Below are 13,491 nucleotides of genomic sequence, written 5' to 3'. Positions count from 1 at the left end.
GAGGTTTACATTAGGTCATTGGAATGTGAGAATGGCAAGAAAAAAAATGTGCCTGCTCTTCATTCATATACTTCAACTGATGAAGGAGCAGGAGAGGACTGCAGATGCTGGAGATCAGAGTCAAAACGTGTGGCATTGGAAAAGCACAGGCGGTCAGGCAGCATCCGAGGAGCAGGAGAGTTAACGTTTCAGGGATAAGCTCTTCATCAGGAATGTGGGTGGGGGGGGGGGGGGAATGGGGGGTGGGCAAGGGGCTGAGAGATAAATAGAGGGGTGGGGTGGGATCGCTGGGAAGGTGATAGGTGGATGCAGGTAGGGGATGATGGTGATAGGTCAGAGTGGAGGGTGGAGCAGATCAGTGGGAAGGAAGATGGGTAGGTAGGACAGTTCAAGAGGGCAGTGCCAAGTTGGAGGGTTGGATCTGGGATGAGGTGAGGGGAGGGTGGTTGAGGAAACTGGTGAAGTCGACGTTGGTGCTGGTGTGGTTGGACAGTCCCCAGGCAGAAGATGAGGAGTTCTTCCCCCAAACACCGGGTGACTTGGATTTGTTGGTGGAGTGGCCCAGGACTTGCTTGCCCTTATCTGAGTGGGAGGGGGCATTGAAGGGGTTGGCCATAGGGTGGTGGGGTTGTTTGATGTGTGTGTTCCAGAGATGTGCCCTGAAAAATTCCGCAAGTTGGCATCCTGTCTTACCGATGTAGAGGAGACCATATCAAGAGCAACGAACACAGTAGTTAAGGTGCTCGTATGTGCAGGTAAATCTCTGTCAGATCTGGAAGGATGCTTTGGGGCCTTGGATGGAGGTGAAGGGGGGGTCGGGGGGGTGGGGGTGGGGAGTGTGGGCACAGGTTTTATATTTCTTGAGGTGGCAAGGAAGATGACAGGAGTGCAGGGTGGGTTGGTGGTGGTGGTGATGGTGGGAGGCGTGGTGGACCTAACAAGGGAGTCGCAGAGGGACTGGTCTCTGCGGAATGACGGTAGGGGTGGGGAGGGTAATATATCTCTGGTGGTGGGGTCTGGTGAAGTCATCTTAAAGCTTGTGAATTCGAATAAACCTGTTGGGCTTTAACCTGGTGTCACCTGACTTCTGATTTTGTCCACCCCAGTCCAATACCGGCTCCTCCATATCATAGCTTCATTTATATTGATAGAGTAAACAAGAAATATTCCAAAAGCAACATCTATTGTCAACTTCAATATGTCTAACAAATGGACTCCAATTGTTCTTTGACATTTATTTGAGTTGTAGGGGAATCTTCAATCGAGGCTGCACAAAAGCAGATGGCTGTAAATGCTTCAAAATGGTGTGCTTTTAAAAAAGTGATCATGCAATGGAATCAATCCTTTAAGTCCCAACTCCTGTACTGTGCAGTGTGAAGGCTCAAACGTATTCAATGGTGATATGTAGCCAGTTCAGCTGATAGCACTCAGAGACAAAAGCTCAACTGATTCACATCAAAACGCATTGTCTTTGCTCAGCTGACCATGTTGTATAACAGGAATCTCTTGCACCGTGTGCACTGGAAAGTGAACAATACTGGAGGAAGCCGATGATACCAGGTCTGTTTCTCAACCTTCACGGTGCGGATCCTTTGTTGATTTAGTTCTAACGTGTAAACACTGTCAATCATGAAGGTGCTAGTTCAAGACATCCCTGACCACACACACACACTTGAAAGGATAAAACACCTTCATGAGCCATATGAAGGGACATTAAAGATGATCAATAATTTGAAAAATGAAAGATTTACATTTACATAGTACCTTCCACAACTGGAGAAAGTCTCAAATCACTTAACAGCCAAAGAAAAGCTTTTAATGAGTAGCGACTGCTGTACTATAGGAAGTGCAGTATCCAATGTTTTGGTAAATGGAGAAACATTGGTGAGAATAAGTGCTCTGATCTTCTCCTAAGTAATGGTATGGAATCTTTTCAGGTCCAATTCCCTTTTAGAGGCCTTGCTTGAATCTGCCTTTGCTGTACTGTCAGACAATGAAGTACTTTTGAAGTGCAGCCACTATTGTAATGGGAACAACACAACAGCCAACCTCTGCATAAGCAGCCCCCATACACAACAATGGCCAGATAACTTTATTTTTGTGATGCTGATTGACTGTGAATGATATTGGTCAGGACATCAGAGATACTGTTCTGCTGCTCCTTGGAACAATGGCAACATTAGTTCTATCTCGGTTCTCAGTTTAACATCTTACTTTCCAACAATGCAGAACTCCTTCAGTACTGCCTTGGATGTCAATTTTTGTTCTGGAGTGGGTCTTGAAACCAGAATCTTGTGACAACAGGGCTGAGAGTACTACTAACCACTCCACAGTTGACACAGTGCCTCCCAGTCGATTCTCCAATGTCTTTAAAAGTGCCTTTTTGCTGGCCTCAATGCTTTTGCTTCATTGAGTTTATTGTTTTCAGCTACGGAGTCTGGGCTCAGATTTCTTACTCCTGTCCACTTCTCGCATGTCAGAAAGCAGTGATGTTATTTGCAGTTGGACGTTCTGCCAAATTCTCTCGTCTGGTTTAGCGTTAGGAAATGGAAAACCTTTCATTTCAGCCTCCCAGTGTAAACAGGAAGCAGTCCCTAAATATGAAACACTCAACACAACTCACTGCATAATAAATGTCCTGCTATTCTGCAGCAAAAACGTATCTCAGTCTCAGCTGCAAAATGAAAAGAGAAGCTGCTATTGCACTGCAGTAAAATGCATGTTATCTAACACGCACCCTGACCAGGTGTTGCCAGTGAAACAAAAATGCCAGTAAACTCAATGCAGTTTGTGAATGATGCGAATTGAATAATATTATGCCCTGAAGTACACTGCAGTTTGCAGAGACAGTAAACACAAAGTACTTCAATCTTCAGTGGGCTCTTTACATTCATGTCAGGCTGACAACAGCACTGGTATTTTATATAGTAACAGTGACGCCTGGTGGGAACAGCAGAGATTCTGGATGCTGGTAATGCAACTTTTACTAAAATCTGCCATTTTTCAATTTCCCATTTGAAATACTGTAGCCTGAATGACCCTGCTAATTATTGTCAGATTGTAAGTTGTGTGCTTTAGGTATGCGTTCACCTGATACTGCAGTGCTTGGTAAAGGGAACAATAGTATTATGATATTTTTTAATTGGCTTGTGAGATGAAGGCGTTGCTGGAAGGACTAGCTTTTATTTCCCAAAGACAGTTAAGAGACAACCAAGCTGCTGTGAGTCTGGAGACACATGTAGTGACCAGGTATGGCTGACAGATTTCCTTCATGAAGGGTGTACAAGCATTTTTTAAACAAAAATAAAACAATTACCATTCAACCAGGTTATCATTCCAGTGTTTTACTGAATTCAAATTTTACCAACTGCTGTGGTAGGATTTGAACAAGGTCACCAGAACATTGGCTTGGTTTTTCTGGATTATTAGCCCAGTGACATTGCCACCACCACCGTCACCATCACCACCACCACCACCACCACCACCACCACCACCACCACCACCACCACCACCACCACCATCATCATCACCACCACCACCACCGTCACCATCACCACCACCACCACCACCACCACCACCACCACCATCATCATCACCACCACCACCACCACCACCACCACCACCACCGTCACCATCACCACCACCACCACCATCATCATCACCACCACCACCACCACCACCACCACCACCACCACCACCGTCACCATCACCACCACCACCACCACCACCACCACCACCATCATCATCACCACCACCACCACCACCGTCACCATCATCACCACCACCACCACCACCACCACCACCACCACCACCACTACTACCACCTTCCACTGAACCAGTGAGTTAGTAGTAATCAGAAACTTTGGTTAATGACATGTTCAAACCCCAGAGTATCTGGTATTGCCAATGGTAACCACAAAAGTATTGGATTGTTATGAAAATCTTTCTGAGGTAAGAATACCTGTTCTCTATGGGATTTCAAATTCACAGCAATGTGACTCAGTCTAAAGTACCCTTTGATGTGACCTATCAGGGCTTTAATGTATGGGTGAGCCATGATCATATTGAATAAGGAGCAGTGCTAACGGGCTGAATGGTCTACTCCTGCTCCTATATTTCTATGTAACACCCACATAATCTGAAAGCATAAATCACTGATGTCCTGCAAGGTTGTTGTGCTGGCAGGGTGTTATTCCATCAGTTTGAGCTGTCATTACACCCCAGATTCTAACAATCTCCAACTCCTGCCTGATCCCAATGCAAACATTCACAGTGAAAGGTTAGAGGTGGATGATGGTCACATTCTCCTCCTCTAATGTGAAGGATTGGGGTCATTCCACTAGCCTTCTTCTCCATCTTCCTCACAACTATGCTGCACCCTACCTTCAGCAAAGTACCCAAAGGCATGGAGGTAACTTAGTGAACGTAGAGCAAACTGAAAGAGAAAACAAGGTGCGAGAGAGACTCAGGACAAACCCAACCAGGCCAATTACTGCCTTTGATCAAAGTGGTAAAAGGATTCATTAGCAATGCAGAAAACATGGCAAGCTCCCACAGACAGATGGGAGATGATGACTATCTATTTTTGGTTATGTTGGTCATGGGATAAACATTGGACTGGGCACAGGTAAGGACTGCCTTGCACATCTTTGAACATTGCCATGGAATCTTTTTGGTTCACCTGGAGGGCAGTCTAATGTGTCATCTGACATTCAGCACATCTTGACTGTGCAGCATTCTGCACAGACAAGTGATACAGTGGATTACTATACACTGTCTGTGGATTGTTCAAATGGTGAATTGCAGATGATAAAAGTCTGACTTATAATACTAACTGTGCAAATGATCATCAAGCAAAAGAGTGCTGAAGAATGTTGGACAGGATGCTGCTCACTTGAAGCTTACCTGATGACTTAGTTGGATAAACCATGCAGAGTCCGGAGTGTGGTGCTGGAAAAGCACAGCAGGTCAGGCAGCATCCGAGGAGCAGGAGAATCGACGTTTCAGGCATAAGCCCTTCATCAGGATTACTGATGACATCATTCCTGATGAAGAGCTTATGCCCAAAACATCGATTAACCTGCTCCTCGGATGCTGTCTGACCTGCTGTGCTTTTCCAGCACCACACACTCTCGACTCTGATCTCCAGCAGCTACAGTTCTCACTTTCTCGCAAACCATGCAGACCATGTGCTAGTTTGTTAATATCCAGGCACAGCAGAGGTCAAGGCACCATAACTGGTCGTCCCTTTAAATTTGCCGTATATTTTCATTTGATTGCTATCCAGTGAGTGGGTGAATATCTGTGTGTCTGCATGGTGGGTGCATGTGTCTGTGTGTGTGCATGCATCCGTATCTGTGTGGAAGTGTGTCTCTGTGTGTGTGCGTGCACGCATGTATGTATAATGTACTGATGTATGTTTCTGTGTGCGTGTGTGCACATACGTTGGTGTCTCTGTGTGTCTACGTCTATGTGTGGAGAACTGGCACTCCAGAAACTATCAGACTGCTAGCTGTCTCCAGGGACCCAAGATGTATTTGGGCTGGTGTCATTCCTAGCACTATTTTCAGGATGAAAAAAAAAGTGGAAATTAAAGAAAACTTCACAGAATCAGAATATTTGACCTTTTTCAGCTAACAACCATCTTATCTCAAAAATAATCTCAAAAATTAAATCTTTCCACTAACTGTTGAGTAATATACTTATAGATAAATGATTTTTTTTTTGCAAAAGAGTATCAGTACTACTACAACTTGTGATAAGTTATTACAAAATTTAATTTTTATAAGTATGGCTCTTGTAATGTTTGGTAAACCAAAACTACCCATGAGCAGGTCTTCCAAGATTTGACTGAAAAGTGCAGCTACTTTTCCAAATAAACTCAGTGAAAGCTGGTCTTTCTTTAGTCAATAGAGAACTGTAACTTGTTGCTTGTGTCACGATCAGTGAGAAATACTGCCTGCAGTTTCCTTTCCTGAGCATGCTCATGCAATTCTAGTTTCTTTGTCAAGAGTGCCCCCTGCTGACTAAAAGATCCCCTTTCAAGAGCACTGATTTCAACAAAAGATCAGGTACATATACTTTTGGCCGAGTAAGCCTGTGTATGCTGATCACCATTTGCCTTCCTCTCCCTTGTCAAAGTTTTTTTTTGAGTTAGAGTTCACATTGATAAGGCCTCAAAGAAAGAAAAAAAAACATGACCATTGCTCTTTAATCAATCTCACTTAAAATCTACTTTTCTTGACAAAGAAGGGGAAACCCACTGGAATGGACCGAGAAACTACTAACAATATGTTTGAAGTCACTGCTGTGGAAAGCAATAATTTATTACCCTGTGTCCCCTTGAACTATGCAAATGGTATGGCTCCCAACAGCCTTGCTGCTGGCTACTTTAAAAAACGACCTCAGTGCATGCAAGTAATTTACAGCTTCATTTCCAGCTGCCCCCGATCAGAAATTTGAAAAGAAAAAGCAATATTTTGCTTTTGCCGTGTAAATGAATGCATAAAATTTCAGGGAAATCTGTAACCCTGCCCACAATCCCACTCGTCTCACTTCCGAAAAGTAAAACCAAGAGCTGCAGTTAAAAAAAAAACAGCTCAAGTATTTTAGCTGCGTCCTGTTCGGAGTTACTCACAAGACAGTTTTATTGTTATTTATTGATGTCACTGCTATCAGTGCATTATGGGCCTTATCTGAAAAGATTGACATCAGAAATCCGTGTAGGTCTGCAATAGGTCAAGAGTAGCTGCTGACAATCTTAGCCATAGCCTCCTGACTGGAAAGCTAATTAGTGAGGTATATTTTCCCCTATATCCATTCCTGATTCCTGGCAGTTTTCTCCAAGAATTTCTGAAGTAAATTAATAGTACAGTCAACAGTATATAGCATTTCCTGTTGCTGAAATACTTCCATCTCTTTGCTAGAATCATGAACTTTGTTTATGTTAGTTTGACATTCTTTGAATACTATGGAACCACGAGTGGCCTGCAGTATACAAAGCAGCCATATTTCACAGCAGTGAATCACTGCAGTCTCACTATATGTAATTGGAGAGCAAAGGCTCACATTTCTCACACCGCAATGAGTATGTTCCTAGCCACTGCGTGTATGAGGTTTGCCACTTAGTTCCTCAGCATTAAACTGACAATTGTCTGGCCCAACTTGTTCCTCCCCAACCTCCTCATACCACCATATTTTTTGCATGGTTTTGCTTTTCTCTGTGTCTACCACCCTAGCTCCGTACTTCACTGCTGACTCAGGCAGAGGTCTTGTTTCAAGGACACTATCCAGCATGGGGCTGATGCATTTCAAGATCACTTTGGAGATGACTGAATGTGAACAGTACATTTTGGGTATCAGAGTGTGTGTGTGTATGTCACTGTGATTCGATGCGCTTGACATGTGCCAAAGCAGGCCAGTACTTTGGACTGCTGCACAGCTGAGGCCTTTAATGTAATAGAATCCCTACTGTGTAAAAGCAGGCAATTTGGCCCATCGCGTCCACACCGACTCTCCAAAGAGCATCCCAAGCCCCTATCTTATCCATGTTACCCTGCTTCCCCTTGGCTAATCCACCTAGCCTGCAAATCCCTAGGCACTATGGCCAATTTAGCATAGCCAATCCACCAAGCCTGCACATTTTTGGACGGGGGGAGGAAACTCACACAGACATAAGAGGAATGTACTAACTCCACGCAGACCTGTTTCCTAGGCTGGAATCGAACCCAGGTCCCAGGCACTACAAGACAGCAGTGCTAACCACTGAGCCACTGTTTAGAATACCCCCACATCTTCTCGGTATCACCAAATCTCGACATCTCTTGGCTCAGATACAGACCTTCTGAATAAACAGAGGAATGACAGATGATCCCTCTGACACTTTCCTTATTTGGACATTGGAGCTACAAATTCAGCAAGGCTGAGTAAAAAAGGCAAGGGATGAACGAAGGTAATAAAGGTGTTAAGCTTTTAAAAAAAATTAAAAGCTACATCAGAACTAACAAACCCATAAGACATTATATCAATACATTAATGATATAATGATAGTTCAAAGGTCATCTTCACTGAACCCTAGTCTGTTAGCCTCGTGCCTCTGCCCGATGTTTATAATTATATCCATTAAGGAAGCAGGTATGGAGTCAGATGACAGACCATCTCATCAACTGCTGAAGCATAGTTCAGGTTATCCTGCAGTTGTGAAGAGGTGTTACATAAATGTACATCTTTTTGTTAGATCACCCAATGGTAGTAATGGTTAGCTTCAACTTTAACCAAGAAGGTGGATTCAGGTAGGTTTGTGTCAATCATCTGTTTTACCACATCCACCTTTACTTTCCATTGATTTCAGTAGGAGTACAAAATATGAGTCCCAGGCTCGAACAACCTGTATCCCATATAGAGTATTAAGTTTAGCTCCTGAATGTCAGCAAGTTATCTGCTTGTGGGAGTGGATCACCATTCAAGAACAGTAACCCCATCTGAATATTATCTTACCTCACCCAGGTGTGTAGAGAGCATGAAGAAAGAACTTGCATTTATTGCATAGCAAGATAATCCTGAAGCTTTTCATAGTCAATTAGTTACTTCTTTAAGTGCAATTAGTTTTTTTTAGCAACTATAGCAGTCAATTTATACACTTTGGTCTCAGGCCAAATAAACCTGTTGGACAATAAGCTGGTGTCATCTGACTTCTGATCTTGTCCACCCCAGTCCAACACTGGCACCTGCACAACATTGGTCTCAAACAGCAGTGAGGTACAGATTAAGTTAGTCACCTACTTTGGGAGTGTGGGTTGAGGGATGGATGCGATCCAAGTTATTTGAAGAGCTGCATAATCTTTGCTATAAAAGTGCAGTTGAGCACTCTGGTCTGAATTCTCATCAAAAAGACCAGACTTCCAACAATTTAGCTCTCCCTCAGAACTTCACTGATGTGTCTGCCAAGATTCTGTGTCCATATCGCTCTGATTTGCCAGGAAGAAAGTGGTGAAGCTCTGAGCCCCAATAAAAGGGGATCGTAATTGGCCATTCATGGCGAGCTTAAAAAAACCCTAAGCTTAATCAATAATCAGACTTATTTCTTTTTGAAAAATGATGTGGAGAAGCCGGCGTAGGACTAGGGTGGACAAAGTTAAAAATCACACAACACCAGGTTATAGTCCACTTTGTGCTCACTTCTTTGGGCAACAGTCTGCCCCCCCGCACCACAGATCCTTTCACATCCCTCCAACATTCCACCTCTAATTGGACACCCCTGCCAGGACAATTTCCTGCCCTCGATCTTTTCATTGACAATTGTTGACAGGACATTGGCTGCCTTAATTTCTCTGCCCTTCTTACCCATTCCAACCTCTCTCCATCTGAACTTTCTGCCCTTCGCTGCCTTAGGCCCAACCCCAACCTTGTCATCAAACCTGCTAACAAAGTGGGTGCTGTTGTCGTCTGGCGTACTGACCTCTACCTCGCAGAGGCTGAGCGCCAACTCTCAGATTCCTCCTACCTCCCCCTGGAGCCTGACCACACCACTGAGCATCAAGCCATTGCCTCCAACACCGTGACTGACCTCATTTCCTCCGGATGCCTCCCCCCCCCCCCACAGCTTCCAACCTCGTAGTCTCCCAACCCCGGACAGCCCATTTCTACCTACTCCCCAAAATCCACAAGAAGGACTGTCCCGGCAGACCCATTGTGTCAGCATGCTCCTGTTCCACTGAACGTATTTCCACCGACCTCGACTCCATCCTCACTCCTCTGGTTCACTCCCTCCCCACCTACATCCAGGATTCCTCTGATGCCCTGCGACACATTGACAGCTTTCAATTCGCAGGCCCTAACCACCTTTTATTCACCATGGATGTGCAATCTCTTTACACCTCCATCCCACACCAAGATGGTTTGAAAGAGAGCTTTGACAAAGGGTCAGTTAGACTCGAAACGTCAGCTCTTTTCTCTCCTTACAGATGCTGCCAGACCTGCTGAGATTTTCCAGCATTTTCTCTTTTGGTTATAGTCCAACAGATTTATTTGGAAGCACTAGCTTTCGGAGCGCTGCTCCTTCATCAGGTGGTTGACGAAAGAACAACGATCCAAAAGCTAGTGCTTCCAAATAAACCTGTTGGACTATAATCTGATGTTGTATGATTTTTATCTTATTGAAAAAGGTTGCCATGGACAACACTCGAGATGTTTGTAATCGTTCTTTCCTTGAAAATTTGCAGTGCTGCATTCTTTCAGTCACACAGTATGGCCTTCATGGACTGAACTTGACTTGTTTTTAAGTTACCAGTCACCTGGATTTAAGATATCCATCCCATATACATACGCACTTATTCACATTCCCTCCCATGCACAATGCGTCTTCGGTCAGCTAAAAGTTTGCTTTGTATTGAAGCTAAGTTAGCACCAAACCCCAGCATCAATGAGACAAGGTAATGGTATTCTTGAAGTCTGAGACATGAGGAATATCTTGCCCATTTATAATTTACTTGGCAAGACTTCAATGCATCGCACTGGATATTATCCGGCTAAAATATTTAAGCTACATCAACAAAACAAAGAAGACTCATGGGATTAATTGTATTAAACATAAACACACTGTCTACACATCAAACTCGAGAATGCAAAGCCAATTCAGTGATTGATGAAGTTCAGCCCTTGGAGCTCTAGATCATTGTTACAGTGCCGTAGAAACATTACCAGGGATAGACAATAGGCCATTCTGCCCTTCGAGCCTGCACCACCATTCAATATGATCATGGCTGATCATCCTCAATCAGTATCCTGTTCCTGCCTTATCTCCATAACCCTTGATTCCACAATCCTTGAGAGCTCTATCCAACTCTTTCTTAAATGAATCCAGAGACTGGGCCTCCACTGCCCTCTGGGGCAGAGCATTCCACACAGCCACCACTCTCTGGGTGAAGAAGTGTCTCCTCATCTCTGTCCTAAATGGTCTACCCCATATTTTTAAGCTGTGTCCTCTGGTTCGGCACTCACCCATTAGCGGAAACATGTTTCCTGCCTCCAGAGTGTCCAATCCTTTAATAAGCTTATATGTCTCAATCATATCCCCTCTCAGTCTTCTAAACTCAAGGGTATACAAGCCCAGTTGCTCCAGTCTTTCAGTATAAGGTAATCCCGCCATTCCAGGAATTGACCTCGTGAACCTATGCTGCACTCCCTCAATAGCCTGAATGTCTTTCCTCAAATTTGGAGACCAGAACTGCTCACAGTACTCCAGGTGTGGTCTCACCAGGGCCCTGTACAGCTGCAGAAGAACCTCTTTGCTTCTATACTCAATCCCTCTTGTTATGAAGGCCAGCATGCTATTAACCTTCTTCACTACCTGCTGCACCTGCATGCTTACCTTCATTGACTGGTGTACAAGAAAACCCAGATCTCTCTGTACTGCCCCTTTACCTAAATTGATTCCATTGAGGTAGTAATCTGCCTTCCTGTTCTTGCCACCAAAGTGGATAACCATACATTTATCCACATTAAACTTCATCTGCCATGCATCTGACCACTCACCTGACTTGTCCAGATCATCCTGTAATCTCCTAACATCCTCATCACATTTCACCCTGCCACCCAGCTTAGTATCATCAGCAAATTTGCTAATGTTATTACTAATACCATCTTCTATATCATTAACATATATTGTAAAAAGCTGCGGTCCCAGTACTGATCACTGCGGTACTCCACTGGTCACTGCCTGCCATTCCAAAATTGAGCCATTTATCACTACTCTTTGTTTCCTATCAGCCAACCAACTTTCAATCCAAGTTAGTACTTTGCCCCCAATACCATGCACCCTAATTTTGCGCACTAACCTCCTATCTGGGACTTTATCAAAAGCTTTCTGAAAGTCCAGGTACTGGACATTTACTGGATCTCCCTTGTCCATCTTCAGAGTTACATCCTCAAAGAATTCAAGAAGATTAGTCAAGCATGATTTCCCCTTCATAAATCCATGCTGACTCTGACTTATCCTGTTACTACTATCCAGATGTGTCGTAATTTCATCCTTTATAATAGACTCCAGCATCTTTCCCACCACTGAGGTCAGACTAACTGGTCTATAATTTCCTGCTTTCTCTCTCCCACCTTTCTTGAAAAGTGGTATAGCATTAGCCACCCTCCAATCCGCAGGAACTGATCCCGAATCAATCGAACTCTGGAAAATAATCACCAACGCATCCACGATTTCTCAAGCCACCTCCTTCAGTACCCTGGAATGTAGACCATCAGGCCCCGGGGACTTATCAACCTTCAGACCTAACAGTCTCTCCAACACCAATTCCTGGCAAATATAAATTCCCTTCAGTTCAGGTCCTTCAGCCACTGTTACCTCAGGGAAATTGCTTGTGTCTTCCCCAGTGAACACAGATCTGAAGTACCAATTCAATTCTTCTGCCATTTCTTTGTTCTCCGTAATATATTCCCCTGTTTCTGTCTTCAAGGGCCCAATTTTAGTCTTAACCATTTTTTTGCCTTTCACATACCTAAAAAAACTTTTACTATCCTCCTTTATACTACTGGCCAGTTTACCTTCGTACCTCATTTTTTTCTCTGCGTATTTCCTTCTTAGTAATCCTCTGTTGTTCTTGAAAAGCTTCCCAGTCCTCCGTTTTCCCACGTATCTTAGCTATATTATGCTTTTTCTCTTTTAACTTTATATGTTTCTTAAATTCCCTCGTCAGCCATGGCCGCCCATGCCTCCTCCTAGGATCTTTCTTCCTTTTTGGAATGAACTGATCCTGCAACTTCTGCATTATATCCAGAAATATCTGCCATTGTTCCTCCACGGTCATCCCTGCTAAGATATTGTACCATTGAATGTTGGCCAGCTCCTCCCTCATAGCTCCATAGTTCCCTTTACTCAACTGAAAAATTGTCACTTCCGATTATACCCTCTCCCTCTCAAATTGCAGATTGAAGCTTATTGTATTATGGTCACTACTTCCCAATGGCTCCTTCACTTCGAGGTCCCTGACCAATTCTGGTTCGTTGCACAATACCAGATCCTGAATTGCCTTCTCCCTGGTCGGCTCCAGCACCAGCTGTTCTAAGAATCCATCTCTGAGGCACTCCACAAAGTCTCTTTCTTGAGGTCCAATACCATCCTGATTCTCCCAGTCTACCTGCATGTTGAAATCCCCCATAACAACTGTAGTAACATCTTTGTGACAGGTTACTTTCAGCTCCTGATTTAACTTACATCCGACATCCAGACTACTGTTTGGGGGCCTGTAGATAACTCCCAAGAGGGTCTTTTTACCCTTAGTATTTCTCAGCTCTATCCACACTGACTCTACATCCCCTGATTCTAGGTCCCCCGCGCAAGGAACTGAATATCATCCCTTACCAACAGGGCCACCCCATCCCCTCTGCCCATCAGTCTGTCCTTACGATAGCACGTGTAGCCTTGAATATTCATTTCCCATGTGCTGTCCACTTGAAGTCACGTCTCAGTTATCCCCACAATAT

The 13,491-nt window shown here is 44.1% G+C and overlaps 1 protein-coding gene across 2 annotated transcripts in view; it reads right to left on the bottom strand.

The window, feature by feature from the left end:
• prickle1b (prickle homolog 1b) overlaps nt 1-13,491 on the bottom strand; it is a 148,923-nt gene that overhangs the window by 117,751 nt on the left and 17,681 nt on the right. The gene's annotated exons all lie outside the window — the stretch shown is intronic.

Source organism: Chiloscyllium plagiosum, unplaced genomic scaffold (genome assembly GCF_037043375.1).
Source record: "Chiloscyllium plagiosum isolate Xiang-an unplaced genomic scaffold, Cpla_swu_hap1 HiC_scaffold_19, whole genome shotgun sequence".
Taxonomy (NCBI): Eukaryota; Metazoa; Chordata; class Chondrichthyes; order Orectolobiformes; family Hemiscylliidae; genus Chiloscyllium; species Chiloscyllium plagiosum.
Note: the sequence above shows the minus strand (reverse complement) of the source record. Positions and strands in the feature narration are given on the sequence as shown.